The following is a 16,125-nucleotide window of genomic DNA, read 5'->3' on the forward strand; positions in this document are numbered from 1 at the left end:
TAGTACACATACAATACTGTATTGAAGGTTCCATGACAGTTCTGACATGCCATACAATAAGAACAGTAATAAAAATAGAAACTGTACCTAACAGGTATTGTGTTATGTTATGTCCCTGTCGATTACTGTCTATGGGACAGGCATTTTCTTAAATCACTTACCTGTGTAAACTCATTTAATTCCCCAAACAAACAAATGTGTGTGTTTGTGTGTGTGTGTGTGTGTGTGTGTGTGTGTGTGTTCAACACATGTATACCTTATGCTTTTTTCTACCAGAAGCTATCCATACATTTTCCAAACACCTCAGTGGTTCATGCCTGAACCAAACATTTATAAGAAGAATGAGATCCACACCATCTTTGGCTTAGAGATCAACCAGAACTCACCTTGTAAGTTAGATGAAGAGCACTGTATTCTGAGGTTTAACAACCCTGGTTTTGAAAGCAAGACTGAAGTATGGTCATTGGGTCAGAAACCAACAGTGTGCACCACAGTAGTCAGGGACAAAGCCAAATTAGAGACAATTTGGAGACATCATAAAGACACTAAATATCAAAGTTAAAATTCATATAATATTTGTTCCATGTAATTTAATAAACACTAAATTTAAAAAGCTTCAAAATCTATGAGCCTCTCTAATTAATTTCTTCTCAATGTTCTACAGTATAGCTCCAGGAAACTTAGGCTGAGCATGTGGCATTTCTTCTTTGGATATGACAACTCAATAATAAGACAATTTAATTCAAGTAACCGTAATTGTAATTTTGCACTCTGGCTTAGATCACCACAAATGTAGACATCTTCCTCTAGTTTATTTCTCTCATCACCAAGATCTGGCAGGCCACGAAAAAACATTTCAGTGGCCTGCAAAAACATCTGGAAAGCCTTATTTCAGAGGATCAAAATGCCTGGCACCCATAGAAATTACATGGACAAAATTGGTTATATATCATTTGTTTCACCTAAGTTTGGGGGCACAACTTTTTTCTTCTCTCCTGTTTATAATCCTACCCAGTTTATAATGCATCCATTCCATTCAATCTTCCCAGACAACTGGGACAACCGCTAATTTGCATACCTGTGGGCATACCTTGGAATTTGTCAATCCTGTAAGTTTTCTCACAGACAGATGAATAAATTATTTCCATATGTATTTATTGTAGTTGAACTCTTGCTCTATAAATGTGTTTCCTGGTTGTCAACCTACCACCATTCTCTCCTTCTAATTGTTCAGTCTTTTGGGGGGTTCTCCTCTTATATGCGAATCTCACACTGCAAAACTTTTCTAGTGATTTCACTTTATCTCCTTGACCTGCCAGTATTGCCATATCCTCTTCTTCTCTAGGTTCATCTTTGGTCTTCAAAGGTGACAGTCAGTCATAATAATGTGTTTCTGTTTTGGTCAAATAAAACTGAAAAGATCCACTTTTCCCAAATACTGCAAAGCCTTCAGTTCTGTTTGTTGTAGATATTATACACATATTACAGCAATTTTCAGTCATTATATTTTGGAATTGCCTTCCCAATTAGTTTTCCAGGAAGAGATGAAACTAATATCATCATATTATAGACAGACTTTGCTTTTGCCTCAAAGAATAATACACATGTAGCTCTTTTGTCACAGACTTACCGCTTCCTAGCATTTGCTTTTTTGTGAAAATTTACCTTAAACATGAAAATGAGCCGATGGGTATTGAATATACTTCTGAATAACCAAAGCTATAGACTTTTTCACTTTCCTCTTAAGAAAGTCCCAGTGACTGAAATTTATTCATTGTGAAGCATCATCCAGTAAAGTATTCCTTAATCCTTGCCACAAGTGATATTTCTCTTTAGCCCAGTGGATTAATCATAAGGCACTTAATTATTTGTATGCAAAGATTAATGAAAAAGCAAAGACAGTCATAGCCAGGTGATGTAAACCTGTAGCTTTGGTGCTATTCAGCTCTCTACCTTTATGCTAATCTGCAGCTGCAGGGACAAAACTCACAGAAAATTCACACACACACACACACACACACACACACACACACGAATCTGTTTTATTCAAATGGATTTTTATAAATAGCCACAACTCTTCTTATCTTTCCAGTTGTAACACCCAAACACCCTTGCATCCTCTGAAGCTGTGTACACTACTTGAGAAATGGAGTATAGAGGAGAGAAGACCTTTAGGTTCACTCATTTATTTTTAACCCTGCACTGCCAGGGTTTGCGTAGCCTGGAAATGACTCATTCCTCTGAAAAGCATGAGCTATGGGCAAGGGCAGAACACCCTGGGAAGAAGGGTGGAGCTTAGCCACCTGGGCAAGATTGGAACAGGAAAAGGAAATGCGAGGCCACCAGGGTGAATGGTGTGGAAGTGAGAAGGGGCATCCACAGACCCTGGGGTGAGACCGTGTGTCCCCGGGGCAAGGGCAAAAGCTAATGGAGACTGTTGATGGGACTGGCATGACACTGTCTCTTTGTAAGTCTTCCCTCCCTATCATATAAACCACTGGAAACCTAAGATAAAAATGTTATGTTGGTGTGTCCACCAACGTCAGGCGCACGAGACCCTGAGAAAGTGAGTGTGGGTCAAACAGAGAGGGAAGGAGAAAATTTAGTGGAACAGTTTGTGGGTGTCTTGATAAGAAATTCTTAATTACTGAATTCCTTCACTTCATACATAAAAAGTACTGAGATTCCTTGCATTGTTTCTTCTACATTGTCAGAAATAAAATGTTTTTCAGGGATGAAATAAAATAGTTCACTGGACCACATTTATAATCAGGGAAAGAAAATAAGAGGAGAATTTTTTTTAGCACAGTGCTATTCAAACTAAAATCTGAGGAAGAATATTTCCCTCCTCATGTTACTACATATATAAGATATGCAAGAGCTTTTAAATGGCAAAACCGGAAGGGAAGAATGCTTCATGATCTTGAGACAATGAATAATTCGGTTACACACCACTTGGTACTGATTCATCCCTCCTACGTGTGTCTGATTTTGCCCAACCTAGCTAGGATCTCACTATGTAATACAAGACGACTTTGAACCTCTGATACTCCTGTCTCTACCTCCCCAGTGCTGGGTTTTCACGTGTGTACATCATGCTCTGTTTATGCAACTCTGAGTATCTAACCATGGGCCTCATGCACACCAACGGTGCTATATACCCTGTAACTTTTTTAAAAGTTATTTCTTTGAGTCTCTTAAAGCCTGATTCATCAAGATGACACTTGCATGAAGGCCTGTTGACTTGAGTTTGATCTCCAGATGCCAAGAGGTGGCAGGTGAGAATCAGCTTCCCAGTGTTGTCCTCTGACCTTCACATGTGCACAGTGATACAAATAAACTTATACACACACACACAGAGGCAATATAGTAGAATAAATGAGTGAATGAATAAATATTTAAAAATATCTTTTGCCATCTTGGGTCTTATCATCTGTGGCAAGGACTCTCTCCAGCGAAGCTTTTGACTGTATTTAGAGAGGAGATTTTAGGATTTTGGAGCCTGAACCCTGGACACTAGCACATTGGGAAGAACGATGAAGACAATGAAATAAAGTAGCAGAGTGGTTGAGCCACTCAAATTGCATTCTACTTAACTGTTATCATTATTGCTCAATAGTCCAGTCTTCTTGAATTATTTGTTTCCTCTTTGTGCTATTTCTTTAGAAAAAGTGGAATCTTTTTCTTACTTGTTCCCTGTCTAGCAATTTGTCTAGCAATGGCATAGCTACCTCTCCCCCCTCCCAAGTACTTTAACAATTACAGGAGGACTTGGGGAGGGAAGACAAGTACATCTGTGTTTAATTTAACCTGTAGAACTGAAGCTCAAGCATTCCCTATCTTGTTAAAGTCATCATTACCAGGGATGTATTTCATGATTTACCTATTAGCAGAAAGATGTCAACTTTTAAAACTATTCTACTTCAGGAGCCTTCTAAGCACATCATACCAAAGATCAGATGACATATCTGATTCCATAATCGTTATCTAAGCTCATCACCTTTCAATCAGCTTCTCCTGGTGATCACAGGATGTAGTGTGTGACATATTCCTCAGTCTAATTGCACAAAAGTACTTCTCAAAATTTTCCCATCTTTATTAGCAGATGAACAGGTAAAGGAAATGCAGTATATATACAGTATTTAGTTTTATTTTTTATAAAGGAGACTGAAACTTTATTATTTGCAGGAAAATCAATGGGGTTGAGATAATCATACTAAAGAACATAATTCAAACTCAGAAAGACAAATAACGTTTTCTATCATTTGTAGAATATAGATTATATATAGTATACCTCAAATATGCAAAAGTGCATGTATGTATATCTGAAGGAATGTAAGCCAGCATAGCAAAGATGTAATTGCATGTGGATCTGCACATATATGACATGAAAGTAGAAGGGATTCTACATAGGGCAAGGAAGAAGAATAGAAGGAGATCTGAGCGTGGTGGCTCACACCTTTAGTCCCAGCACTCAGGAGGCAGAGGCAGCCAGATCCCTGTGAGACTGAGGCCAGCTTTATTTACATAGAGCGTTCCATGCCTGCTGGGGCTAAGGCGAGACCCTGTCTCCCTGACAGAGACATATCTGATTCCATAATCATTATCTGAGCTCATCACCTTTCAATCAGCATCTCTTGGTGATCAGAGGATGCAGTGTGTGACATATTCCTCTAAAAGAACAACAACAAAGGAATAGAAGGAGAGGGAGTAAGAGCCAGTAATGTGTGAATGGAGAAAAACAAAGTACAACGATGTACATGTGTAGAACTGTCAAAATGAAATCTACCATTTCATAAAGTAATGAAAGGCTTATTAAAATATAAAACATGCAATGGCCTGTTTTAATGCACTATTAAATGATTATCACAATCAAACTAACATCTCCATCACCTCACACAAATAAATTTCTTCATGGTGAGAGTATTTAAGATTTACCAAATTTGGAGTACACAATGAGGTATTCTGAAGCGCAGACACCATAATATACATAGCTCTCTAAACGTTAATCATGTATACTTAAACTTTGTCCCTTTTTATCAATATCTCCATTTTTGCCACTTTCAAGACCACTGCAACCACCACTGTACTGTATACTTTTGTAAATTCAACTGTTTTCAATCCCATATATGAAGGAGATCACGTGGTGTTTGTCTTTCCGTGCCTAGCATATTCTACCTAACCTAATCAACTTCCATGTCAACATGCTGTCAGAAATTGCAGGATTCCATTCCTACGGTTGAATGGGACTTTAGTGTGTATATGCATCTTCTTTTTTAATTCTCAGTTAATGGACTCCCAGGTAGTTTCCACTTTTGAGATATTGTGAATAAATCTGCAGTAAATCTAGGAATGCAGATATCTCTTCATTTTTCAGGCTGTGTATTCTATAAATATATATCCAGTGAAAGTAATGCTATTTTTCATATTTAAGGAACATTTATATTATTTTCATACTGGCTACAATAATTTACATTTCCGCCTACAGTTTCCAAAAATTTCCTTTTCTCTACATCCTTTGTAATGCATTATCTTTGATCTTCTTGATAAAAAACATTGCATTATACAACTGTGTTATAGTAAATACATTTTACTAAATTTATTCTTTGCTTAGAGATTGCTGTGTTAGTTTACCATCCTTATAATGAAATATCTGAGGCAATTAACTATAAATAGAAAGTATATATTTAATTTTTAGTTATTGTGTGTGAGTATTATGGCCTGCATGTATTTAAGGGCCCTCATGTCATGCAGTGCCTATGGAGGCCAGAAGAGGACATCAGATTCCCTGGAAATGGAGTTGTGGATGGTTATTAGTCACCATGTGGGTGCTGGTATTCAAATTCAGGTGTTGTGCAAGAGCAGCTAGTGCTCTTAACTGCTGAGACATCTCTCCAGCTACTATAAGGTGTATTTTTAAAGATTAAAAAATACTTTAAAAACTTTATGGTGTGTTTGTGTGTGTGCATGTGTGCGTGTGTGTGTGTGTGTGTATGTGTGTGTGAACACACATGCCACAATGCATGTATGGAGGTCAGAGGATAACTTTCAATAGTCAGTTATTTGGGTTCAACAAGTGAGCCCTGGGCTAGTGAACTTAGGCTGTCAGGCCTTTATCCATTGAGCCATCTCACCTGACTTATTTTTGGGTTTTTATATGAAAGTTACCATTCATGTTGAGCTGATTAATGATTGTTTTACTTTGTGGCCCATAAATGTTAAATATGGAGTGTTTTGTTTTAGGGTGCTACTTCAGCACTAGTTTTCCATAGATGTTCCTTAAATTTCATTAAAGAATGAACTTTAATTTTATATGGAATGCAAATACCTGCTCATTGATTTTATGTATTAATACAACAGATGATAGGAAGATTGGGTTATGGTCCCAAAGCTTTAATTTTTTTATTTTTGAGAATTTCATAAATATACGCTATATGATGATATATACCTCCCCCAGTTCACTCTCAACTCACCTCATATCTCAGCCCCTTAACACGTTCACTCTCACTTTCATGTCTTTTATTGTGATAACACACTAAGTCCAGTTAGTGTTGCCCACATTTGAATGGGTGTGGGGGCATCCACTGGAGCTTGAGAATCCTATCAGAGGCCAGTACCTCAGAGCATGTAGAAAGGTCATGTAAGAACCAAGGTTGCTGCATGAACATAAGGAAGGAGAGGCTTTACGGCCTCTGGGAACTTTCTCATGTGAACTTGCAGCAATGTTGACAGTGTGCCCAAGGCAAATGCAGATCCAATCAGATAAAAAGCCAGCATAGAACTTGAGAACTGTGCAGCAGTCCCCAACCTTAGCTGAGGAACTATTGGCAGGTGATTACTGCTAGGTGAGGGACAGCTGATGCTCTATAAGGGACTTACTCTAGATAGGCTAACTAGACCCCAGTGGATGAACTTGCACTGCGGGACATCTGGGTACAGACACTTAACAAGATAGGTCTTAACATATGTGACAGAATGCATGAAATCCGGTGGAGGGGCATGAAAGTTGCTGTCCGGGGAAGGGGTCTAAATATGATTAAGACTTATTTTGTGAAATGCACAAAAACTCAACAAAAATATACATTAAAAATTTTCTCTAGAAATAGATTCATCCCCAGAAACTATCAATGGTCAATAGCACCTCAGTAAGGGGTGGGGCTTGGAAATCATTTACTCCATCTATGCCACAATTTTCACTAGCTTGATTTTCTGCAGGTAACCGTGGCTGCTATGACTTCATGAATGCAATAGCCATATCATGCCCAGAAGATAGAATTTCAGACTCTTCCCCATCCTCTGACTGTTACATTTTTTCCACCTCCTCTTCAGTCATGTTCTGCCTTGGTGTGCTTACAATAATATGCCCCAATTGAGCCCTTAGTCTCCTATTCTCAGCGCTTTGACCAGTTATGCATCTCTTCACTGATTGCTCTCCACTGCTAAAAGAAGCTTCTCTGACAAAAATCAAGAGCAGCCCAGGTCTATGGGTTTAAGCATAAACATTAGAAAACAATTTGAAAGCATGAGAATTTAGCAAAATAACAACAGAAGGTTCTACCTTAGGGCCTATGATCTCCCCAGCCATGGACTTTTAGCAGGATCACAGTTCCAGCCATGAAATTCTTTCTGGTGGAATTTGACTTAAATCCAATCAGAAAGCTTTTGTTATATCCTAGAAGTCATGGCCCTATGCATCAGGAGACACCTCTTGCTTTGCAGGTCAGTATTTAAGCATGTAGGGACAAGGGATGGGTAAGGTCTTTGATGGATTTCCTTTTTCATTATTTTTTAAAATTTTTTATTCATTATTTTTATTTTATGTGTGTGAACATATTGCCTATATACACATAGGTGTGCCCATGCCATGGAGTACCTGTGGAGGTCAGAAGAGGGCGTCGAATCTTCTGGAACTGGAGGTATGGATGGTTGTTAGCTGCCATGTGGGTACTGAGAATCAAACCGGGATCCTCTGTATGAGCAGCCAGTGCTCTTAACCACTGAGCCATCTCTTCAGCCCCAATTTGATGTCTTTTCTTTCTAAGCCGCCTCTATGGTAGTACCTACTATGAAACCTAGCCAAAACAGAAGAAGTTTCACGGTCAGCTTTTGATTGATTTCTCTAAGTCCTGTAGCTAGAGTGTGTGATGTCTTTAGCAATAGACTGACCATGTAGCTATTGTAGGTAACCAAGGGCAATGGCAAGATCCTGGGCTGTTTTGGAGACCTCTGGAACCTCCGTGACTAGTAACTCTTAGGGAGGTATTGCTTGCCTTGCTTGCACTGTGATTTTCATTTAATTACCCATCCAAGGTAATTTTTTTCAAACTCTTTTTTTTTTTAAGTTGTACATTGGGACAGGCGTGGTGGCGCACGCCTTTAATCCCAGCACTTGGGAGGCAAAGGCAGGCAGATCTCTGTGAGATCAAGGCAAGCCTGGTCTACATAGTGAGTTCCAGGACAGCTGGGGCTACAAGGTGACCCTGTCTCAAAAAGACAAAAAAAAAATTAAATTAGATTATAGTAGCTTTGTATACTATTTCACACCTACCCCATCTCTGCTTAATCCTTTAACCCTTAGTATCCCCCATCTTTCACTTCATACATATTCTAATATCCCTCCAATTACTGTTTTTAATTAGATTGTGACATAGTAGGCTACCATATAGCTTTTCATATAGCCTTCCATTGGGTTAGGCTTCCCTTCTACCTCATGGTTTCCTTCATACTCCTGTGCCACTCCTTACTTAAACCTTTCTGCCCCCAGTATTCCATCTCTCTACATTCATTTTACCCAAAGTCTACTATCTGCCCTCCTTCAATGTGCCCCCTAAAAGGCCCCTTTCTAGTGTTCTGGTTTATACTTGTGCTCCAAATTGAACATATAAAACTGAAGATTATAGGCTAGTATCTGGATACGAGAGAGAACATATGGCATTTATATTTCTGGGCCTGATTTACTTTACTCAGTATGATTTCTTTCTAGTTTCATCCATGTGTCTGCAAATTTCATGATTTCATTTTTCTTTACAATTGAATATTTCATTGTGTATATATATTTGTGCTTTTGTGTGAATGTACGCCGTATGTGGGGGTGCCCATAGATGCCAGAAGAGGTGTTAGATTTTGGAAGGCTGAGTTACAGAGGTTGTAAGGTGCCCAGTATTGGTATTGGGACTGAATTCCAGTTCTTTGGAAGAGCAACATGCCCTCTTAACCACTGAGCCATGCAGCTCATCTTCATATCTTAATGTGAACATGTGCCTTTTCATCTTTCTCACTGTTTTCCTCTTTGCTACAGCCTTTTTTTTGAGTTTGGAGTTTTCTGGACTTTGGAAGAACATATCAATTTTTTTTTGGCCACATCATACACATTCTAGTATATTCCTTCATAAAACCTGCCTTTATTCTAGAAATTTATTTTTTGTTTACAGATGTCTCTATTTTTAAGTTTTTCTAATCATTCTCATGAAGCGTTATGTTGCTGTTATTACATAGTTTTCACTGAACTTTAACAAGGGAAGGAGGTAAACACACAAATTTGATCCTTTTTTGGAAATTGTCCATCTTAGAAACTGGCTTAAAATAAGGTAAAGTGTGTATTATTTTGTTTAATTGGTGCAAAGTAGTTTAAGTAAGAACAATGAATAAATTCTAGAAATCTTCTACATAATAGAAAGCAAAATCATGTTTTGTACGCAAAATTTTAATAGTTTAAGTTCCATGTAAAGTTTGCTGCAAAATTAAAAGTAAATAAATTATAGAGGGATTAAAAATAAAGTAAGACAATTGAGGTACTTAAACTGGAGAGAGGGGAGAGAGATGAGAGAGAGGGAGAGAGAGAGAGAGAGAGAGAGAGAGAGAGAGAGAGAGAGAATATAAATAAAGCTTAGGTGGCATAAAAAAACAGAGGGATGTGCATTTTCTCAAAACGCCTGAAAAACACACATATAATATCTGAATATGAGTGTATGTGTATACCTGAAGGCTATATAACAAGGAACACAGTGTCAAGCAGGACAAACCTCCATTTGATTTCTTGGTGAGGGGGTCCAAGTTTCACCCAAAATAACACTGGCTATGGCCACAGGCCTTGATTACCTTCCAGAACTTGAAGGTAAGACCCTATTGTTGAAGATAAGATAAAACTTCAGATACAGGACATGGAGCAAGAACTGACCTGGAAGCCTTTTTCCTGAAGACTAGCTCTCATATTTCTAGAGGATACTTTGCAAACTCCTAAGGGAGAAAATCAATTATTGGTCCAACCCAGCTCTACAGCCTAATAACCACAACAATGACTGGCATCGGAAACTATTGGTGCAGTAGTGGCAGTTTTATCTAGAGGGTGATCAATAGCTGTCTAATTGGACTTAAAGCCCTCTTAGTGGGAGGGAACTCATGGGTGGCACAGTAAATATAGACAAACACACAAAGATGGAGAGGTCATAGATTCTAGAGAAAACCCTATCTCTGTCATATCTCTAGACAAATAAAATTTCTTACTGCATGCTAAATACGGATCTTTATATTTAAAGACAAGTGTACTGTACAGCATTTATCAAAGAAGCTTTTATTTTTTGCAACAAATGGAGGCTATTGCAGAGCTCCACAAGTAATTACACACAGAGAATATATGTCTGAGAGATAACCAGCCCTAAGTAACCATCTACAGCTGAAGCTCTGTACCTAAGGCTCTTGGAATACAGTGGAACAGGGGGAAGAGAGAATACTCATAAATCTCTGAACTGTCACCAGTGAAGCTTCCACTTACAACAGAATGCGATGTACACAGGTCACAACTGGCCAAGTTTTAGAGAATAAGAGACTGCAAAGTGTCTGTCCCTGAATAGGACTCCTATATTAAACCTCACATGCCCATGGCTCAGGAACCATTACAGAAGGGGCAGAAAGATTTTAAGAGCCAGGGTTGGCAAATGAACATAAGGAAACAGGCTTTCAGGCCATTGGCAACTTGTTCATGTGACCTTGCAACAATAGTGACAGCATTTACAACACTCATGCTGACTCAATCAGAAAAAAATCCAGCATAGAATGTGGGAAATGGGCAGGAGGCTCCAACCACAGCTGAGGAACTGTTAACAACTGATTAGTGCTGTGGGAGGGAGAGCAGATTTTCTGTAAGAGATTGATTCTAGATAGGCTGACCATACTCCAGTGGATGAACTTGTACCCAAGGATATCTGGGTACAAATTCTTGACTGGATAAGATTTAACATATATTCAGAATGTATGAAATTTGGTGAGGGATTAGAGGGGCCTTGGATGGGGAGGTGGTCTAAATTTGAGTATGATATACGAAAATTCACAAAATCTCAATAAAGAATATTAAAAAATAATGTAAAATTGCATCATAGTGACTTGTTTATGGCAATTGTTTCCATTCCTCAAGCACTGATCAGTGACATTTTCAGTAACTGGAAATGTGTTTTAAGATTGTGAGAATACCAGCTTGTCTCTGTAAAATGAGTTTAGAATTATAGTTATGAGGAACAGAGAAGAAAAGTGAAGTGAGTGGAAAAGGAATTCCATAAGATTTATGTAAGAGAATGTAAGGGGTAGAAATTGTAGATAAAGAAAAAAATATCCCCAGAAAGTAAGGGCAAATGAGTTCACATTTAGAGACAGGAACAAATAAATGACAAGAAGAGCTATAAACATCATCAGTTGATTCATTTGCTTTTCCTTAATCAGAGCTCACTCCTATAATCCCAGCATTTGGGAGGCTAAGGAAAGAGAATCACATGCTAGAGTCTAAACTATGCTACACAGTGAGTTCTGTATCACCCACTGCTATGTAGCAAATATGTATCTAAAGAAAAAAAGCAAACAAAATAGCATACTACCACCAACAATGAAAAAACAAAAATCAAAATAAAACAGAAAAGATGTTCTCAAGCAACCAAAAGCTTCTGTGTTCTCCTGATATAACAGAAAGAATGAGAAAACTCCATTGCTCTTTGTTCTGTCTCTTTTAATTTTTGGAATATTATATCTGCAGGAATCTGGAAGACCAATCAAACAAGTGTTCCAATTTCCATATACCTTCCAATGTTTTTCAACCCATCCCATTCTCATTCAAAATTTAATCTAGCCTTCCACAATAATACCTGATAAACAGAAGCAAGTCAAATGTGATTAGACTTATACTGAGCTATAGGAACAATATTTCAGGACTATTTAGGATTTGTCCAAGATTCAACCAAAAAACTAATACTTTCATGTGAATTCAGGATCTTAATTGATGCTAGTTGATTATTATCTTAGTAGAACTTTGTACAAGTCATGTCTGTCAGAAATCTTCATCAGTTTTAACCAGGTACCAAGTAATGAGGTTTAAACTAGAGGTTGGGACTCTTTCTTAGTGTGATTGTGATTAGCCCCTTTTCAATATTCCCATATTTATCTACATATACTTAGTATTCATACCCACATAGAAACATATAACAGAAAAACATACAAAACATCATATATACCCTGTGTATACACTCTTACATAACTCTAATACATTCTACCTATCCACCTCACATAAACCCTCACACATCCTACAATGTAGCGTGTAAAATCTATATACCTGTATTCTCTAATAGTTCATGATCCCCCACTCTATACAAGCAGCATTCATATTCCTCCCCATGCCCAACATACATCCACAGATGTCTGTGTCCAAACAACCTTACACACATCAGGAAACTCTCAACTCTTCTCCTATTCATCATATATACACACAAAGCTCTCCCGTGCTTCCTAAATGGACCCTATTATGTTTCTGTTTTTAACCTTTCCATTATGATGTGTTTTGCAACTCAAATCAAATGCCTTTTAGGAAGAAAATTGTCATTGACTTTATCCATGAATGTTTTACAACTCTTCTTTGACATTTGCAATCCTCTGTTTTCTCATACTCTCAAGTTGCACTGTCATGAGTAAGCTGTCATGTACTGACTTAAATTTTTAGCATGCTGCTTTTTGGACTTGCTCTACATCCCTCACCTTCCTTCCTCCCTTCCTCCTCCCTCCCTTCCTTCCTCCCTCCCTCTCCCTCCCTCCCTCCCTCCATCCCTTCCTCCCCTTCTCCCTCCATCTTCTGCTTTTTTGTGTTTGAGATAAAGTCTAGTTATATAGCCAAATCTTGCCTGAAGCTTGCTATGTTACAGAAATTTGCCTTGAATTTGTTATCCTCAGGCATTAGCCTGGACAATTGGAATTGTAAACCTGTGCCACCATGTCCATTTGGCTGACTTGCTCACTTTTAAGTCTTTATCTGGCTTTCAGATGAATACTGTGGTTCCAAAGTCTATCAGAGACCTGGGGTTTTACTTGAGCCCTTTCCAGTCAATAATTTGTTTTCAGCTTGTCAAACAAAAAAAGATCCCATTCAGTGGTTTCTTGATAATTTATCAAAATTATAATGAATTTCAACTACAGCTTTTAAGATTTCTCTAGAAGTTTGAGATTACAAGGAATATAATGCACAGATTTCTGCTTCTAATCTATTTCATACCCAAATTCAAATGTCTTTCACATTTTCCTTGCTGTTTTATACTATAAGGGGTACTTGGCGAGGAATAATGTAGTGAATAACTCATTAGTAGTGGGACTAATGAGTGGAACTGACACCTCAAAAATTGAATTACTAAATAAAACAAACTTGAGAAACTCTTCTGAACACAGAAAATACAAGGAATAAAAATAATGATAGTGATGTTAGTGGGTGTGGTGAAGAGGGACAAGATACAGGCAATAAACAAAACATTTCTGAAAGACAAGTGAGAACATATTAATGGAAGGAAAATACATGAGGGAAGGTTGTTCATCTCTGGAATGGAATTAGATCCATAAACTAATGGCATTTTTGAGTACTATGAGAATTATTAAAAACAGATTCACCTCAGGCAAAATAAATGTCATAAAGAAAGAAATATTATTACATGGCCTCTACAACCCATCAAAACTAAAATGAACAGTACCATGTGTGGGCTAGTGATAATTATCATAGGTACAAGATTTAGAAATATCTAGTCTTCTTCATCAAATATTATATGATAGTCTTAAAATATTAACTGTAGAAGAGAAGAGATCAACTACAGAGATAATGGGAGAAAGGATATAAATTAAGTATTATAATTTTTTTTTTTTTTTACCATTTAAGCAAGATTATTGAAGGTCTGAGCAGGTTCATAGAGATACAGGGTTGTTTTTATAATGATTACTGTTTTTTAATTTTAAAAAATTTTTTAGAAGAAGCATTTCATTACAGCTTTAATATTCTCAATAACACTTTCCAGAGCAAATATACATCTCTTTCAAAAGTGGCTATAAAATTTTTAGGCTCGCTGTTGAATTAATACAGTTATACAGTATTGAACTCAGTATAAGCCTGGTAAGACATAAAATTGAATGAGTTTTTAACCTTCAAAATATTTTATTTATTATTATTCGTATTATTATTATTATGTGTAAGCGTGTATTGCCTGCATGTAGGTAAGTGCTCCCTTGTCATGCAATGCCTGTGGAGGACAACAGAGGCTGTTGGATCCTGTGGAACTGGAGTTACAGACAGTTGTTAGCTGCCGTATGGGTGCTGGGATTCAAACCCAGGTCTTCTGCAAGAACAACCAGTGTTCTTAACCACTGAACCATCTCTCCAGCCCCGAGGATTTTTTTAATTTTTTAATAACTACATGATTAGAAGAAGCATTTCATTACCACTTTAACATACTCAGTAACACACTCCAGAGCAAGAGTACATCTCTTTCACAAGTGGCTGTAAGTTTCTAGGTTCACAATTAAATTAATACAGTTATACAATATTGAACTCAATATAAGCCCTGTACAACATAAAATTGAATGAGTTTTTAACTTTTAAAAGAGATCTCCAACCAGGCGTGGTGGCGCATGCCTTTAGTCCCAGTACTCTGGAGGCAGAGGCAGGTGGATCTCTGTGAGTTCAAGGCCAACCTGGCCTACATAGTGAGTTCCAGGACAGCTGGGGCTACAGGGAGACCTTGATTCAAAAAGACCCCCCAAAAAAATCTCCATTTCGTTTTAGAATATATTGTTCCTTGCAGAAAGACTCATTGTTTTTGTTACTATCACTGAGACGTTGGTGCATGCATGTCTAATCTGTATGTATCTGACAATTACTAGTCATAATCAGTTGCACTTGGATCAAGTATTATAAATTTTATTAGTCTGTGAAAGGAATGCTTATCTATCTATCTATCTATCTATCTATCTATCTATCTATCATCTATCTATCATCTATTAATCTATCAATCAATAAATCTATCCATCCATCACCTATCTATCTATCATCTATTAATCTCTCAATCAATCAATCTATCCATCCATCTATCACCTATCTATCTATCTATCTATCTATCTATCTATCTACTATCATCTATCTATCTATCATCTATCTATCTATCTATCAGTCTCTATCTTCTATCTATCTATCTATCTATCTACCTATCTATCTATCTATCTATCTACTCTATTATCTGGTGATCTCTCTATCTATTCTGAACATGTTAGATCCAAGGTTTGTCCTTCAAAAGGCTTTCACAGTGCTGTGAATGTAACTAAGTAGTACGGTGGTTGTCTACCTTTCCCAATGCTTGAGTCCTGCATGAAAAAAATTACAATGTCAAGAAACTTTTACAGTGACTAGAGAGATGGCTCAGTAGTTAAGAGACATAGCTGTTCTTATAGAGGACATGGGTTTGTTTTCCTGAGCCCACATATTTCCTAACAGTCATCCATAATTCTTGTTCCCAGGTATCCAACTTCTTCTGACATCTGTTGTCATTGTATCACATGGGTGCACTTACATATATCCAGGCAATACACTCACACACATAAAAATTAAAATAATGAAGAAGCTTTTACAATTCAGCATATCTATTGAAAGAAAATAATAAAAAGAATACAGACACATTTATGAATGTAAATAGATGTTTACTTGGGTGTGGACTACACAATAATAAAAATTATAAAAGACTAGTTCTCCTGGTTTTGGAGAACACTGTGTAAGCTGCTAAGGGATAACATCAATCGATGGTCCAACCCCAGCTTTAAGGACTAGTAATCACAATAATGTCTGGT

This window comes from Nannospalax galili, unplaced genomic scaffold (assembly GCF_000622305.1).
Source record: "Nannospalax galili isolate Female #2095 unplaced genomic scaffold, S.galili_v1.0 scaffold537, whole genome shotgun sequence".
In the NCBI taxonomy this organism is placed as follows: Eukaryota; Metazoa; Chordata; class Mammalia; order Rodentia; family Spalacidae; genus Nannospalax; species Nannospalax galili.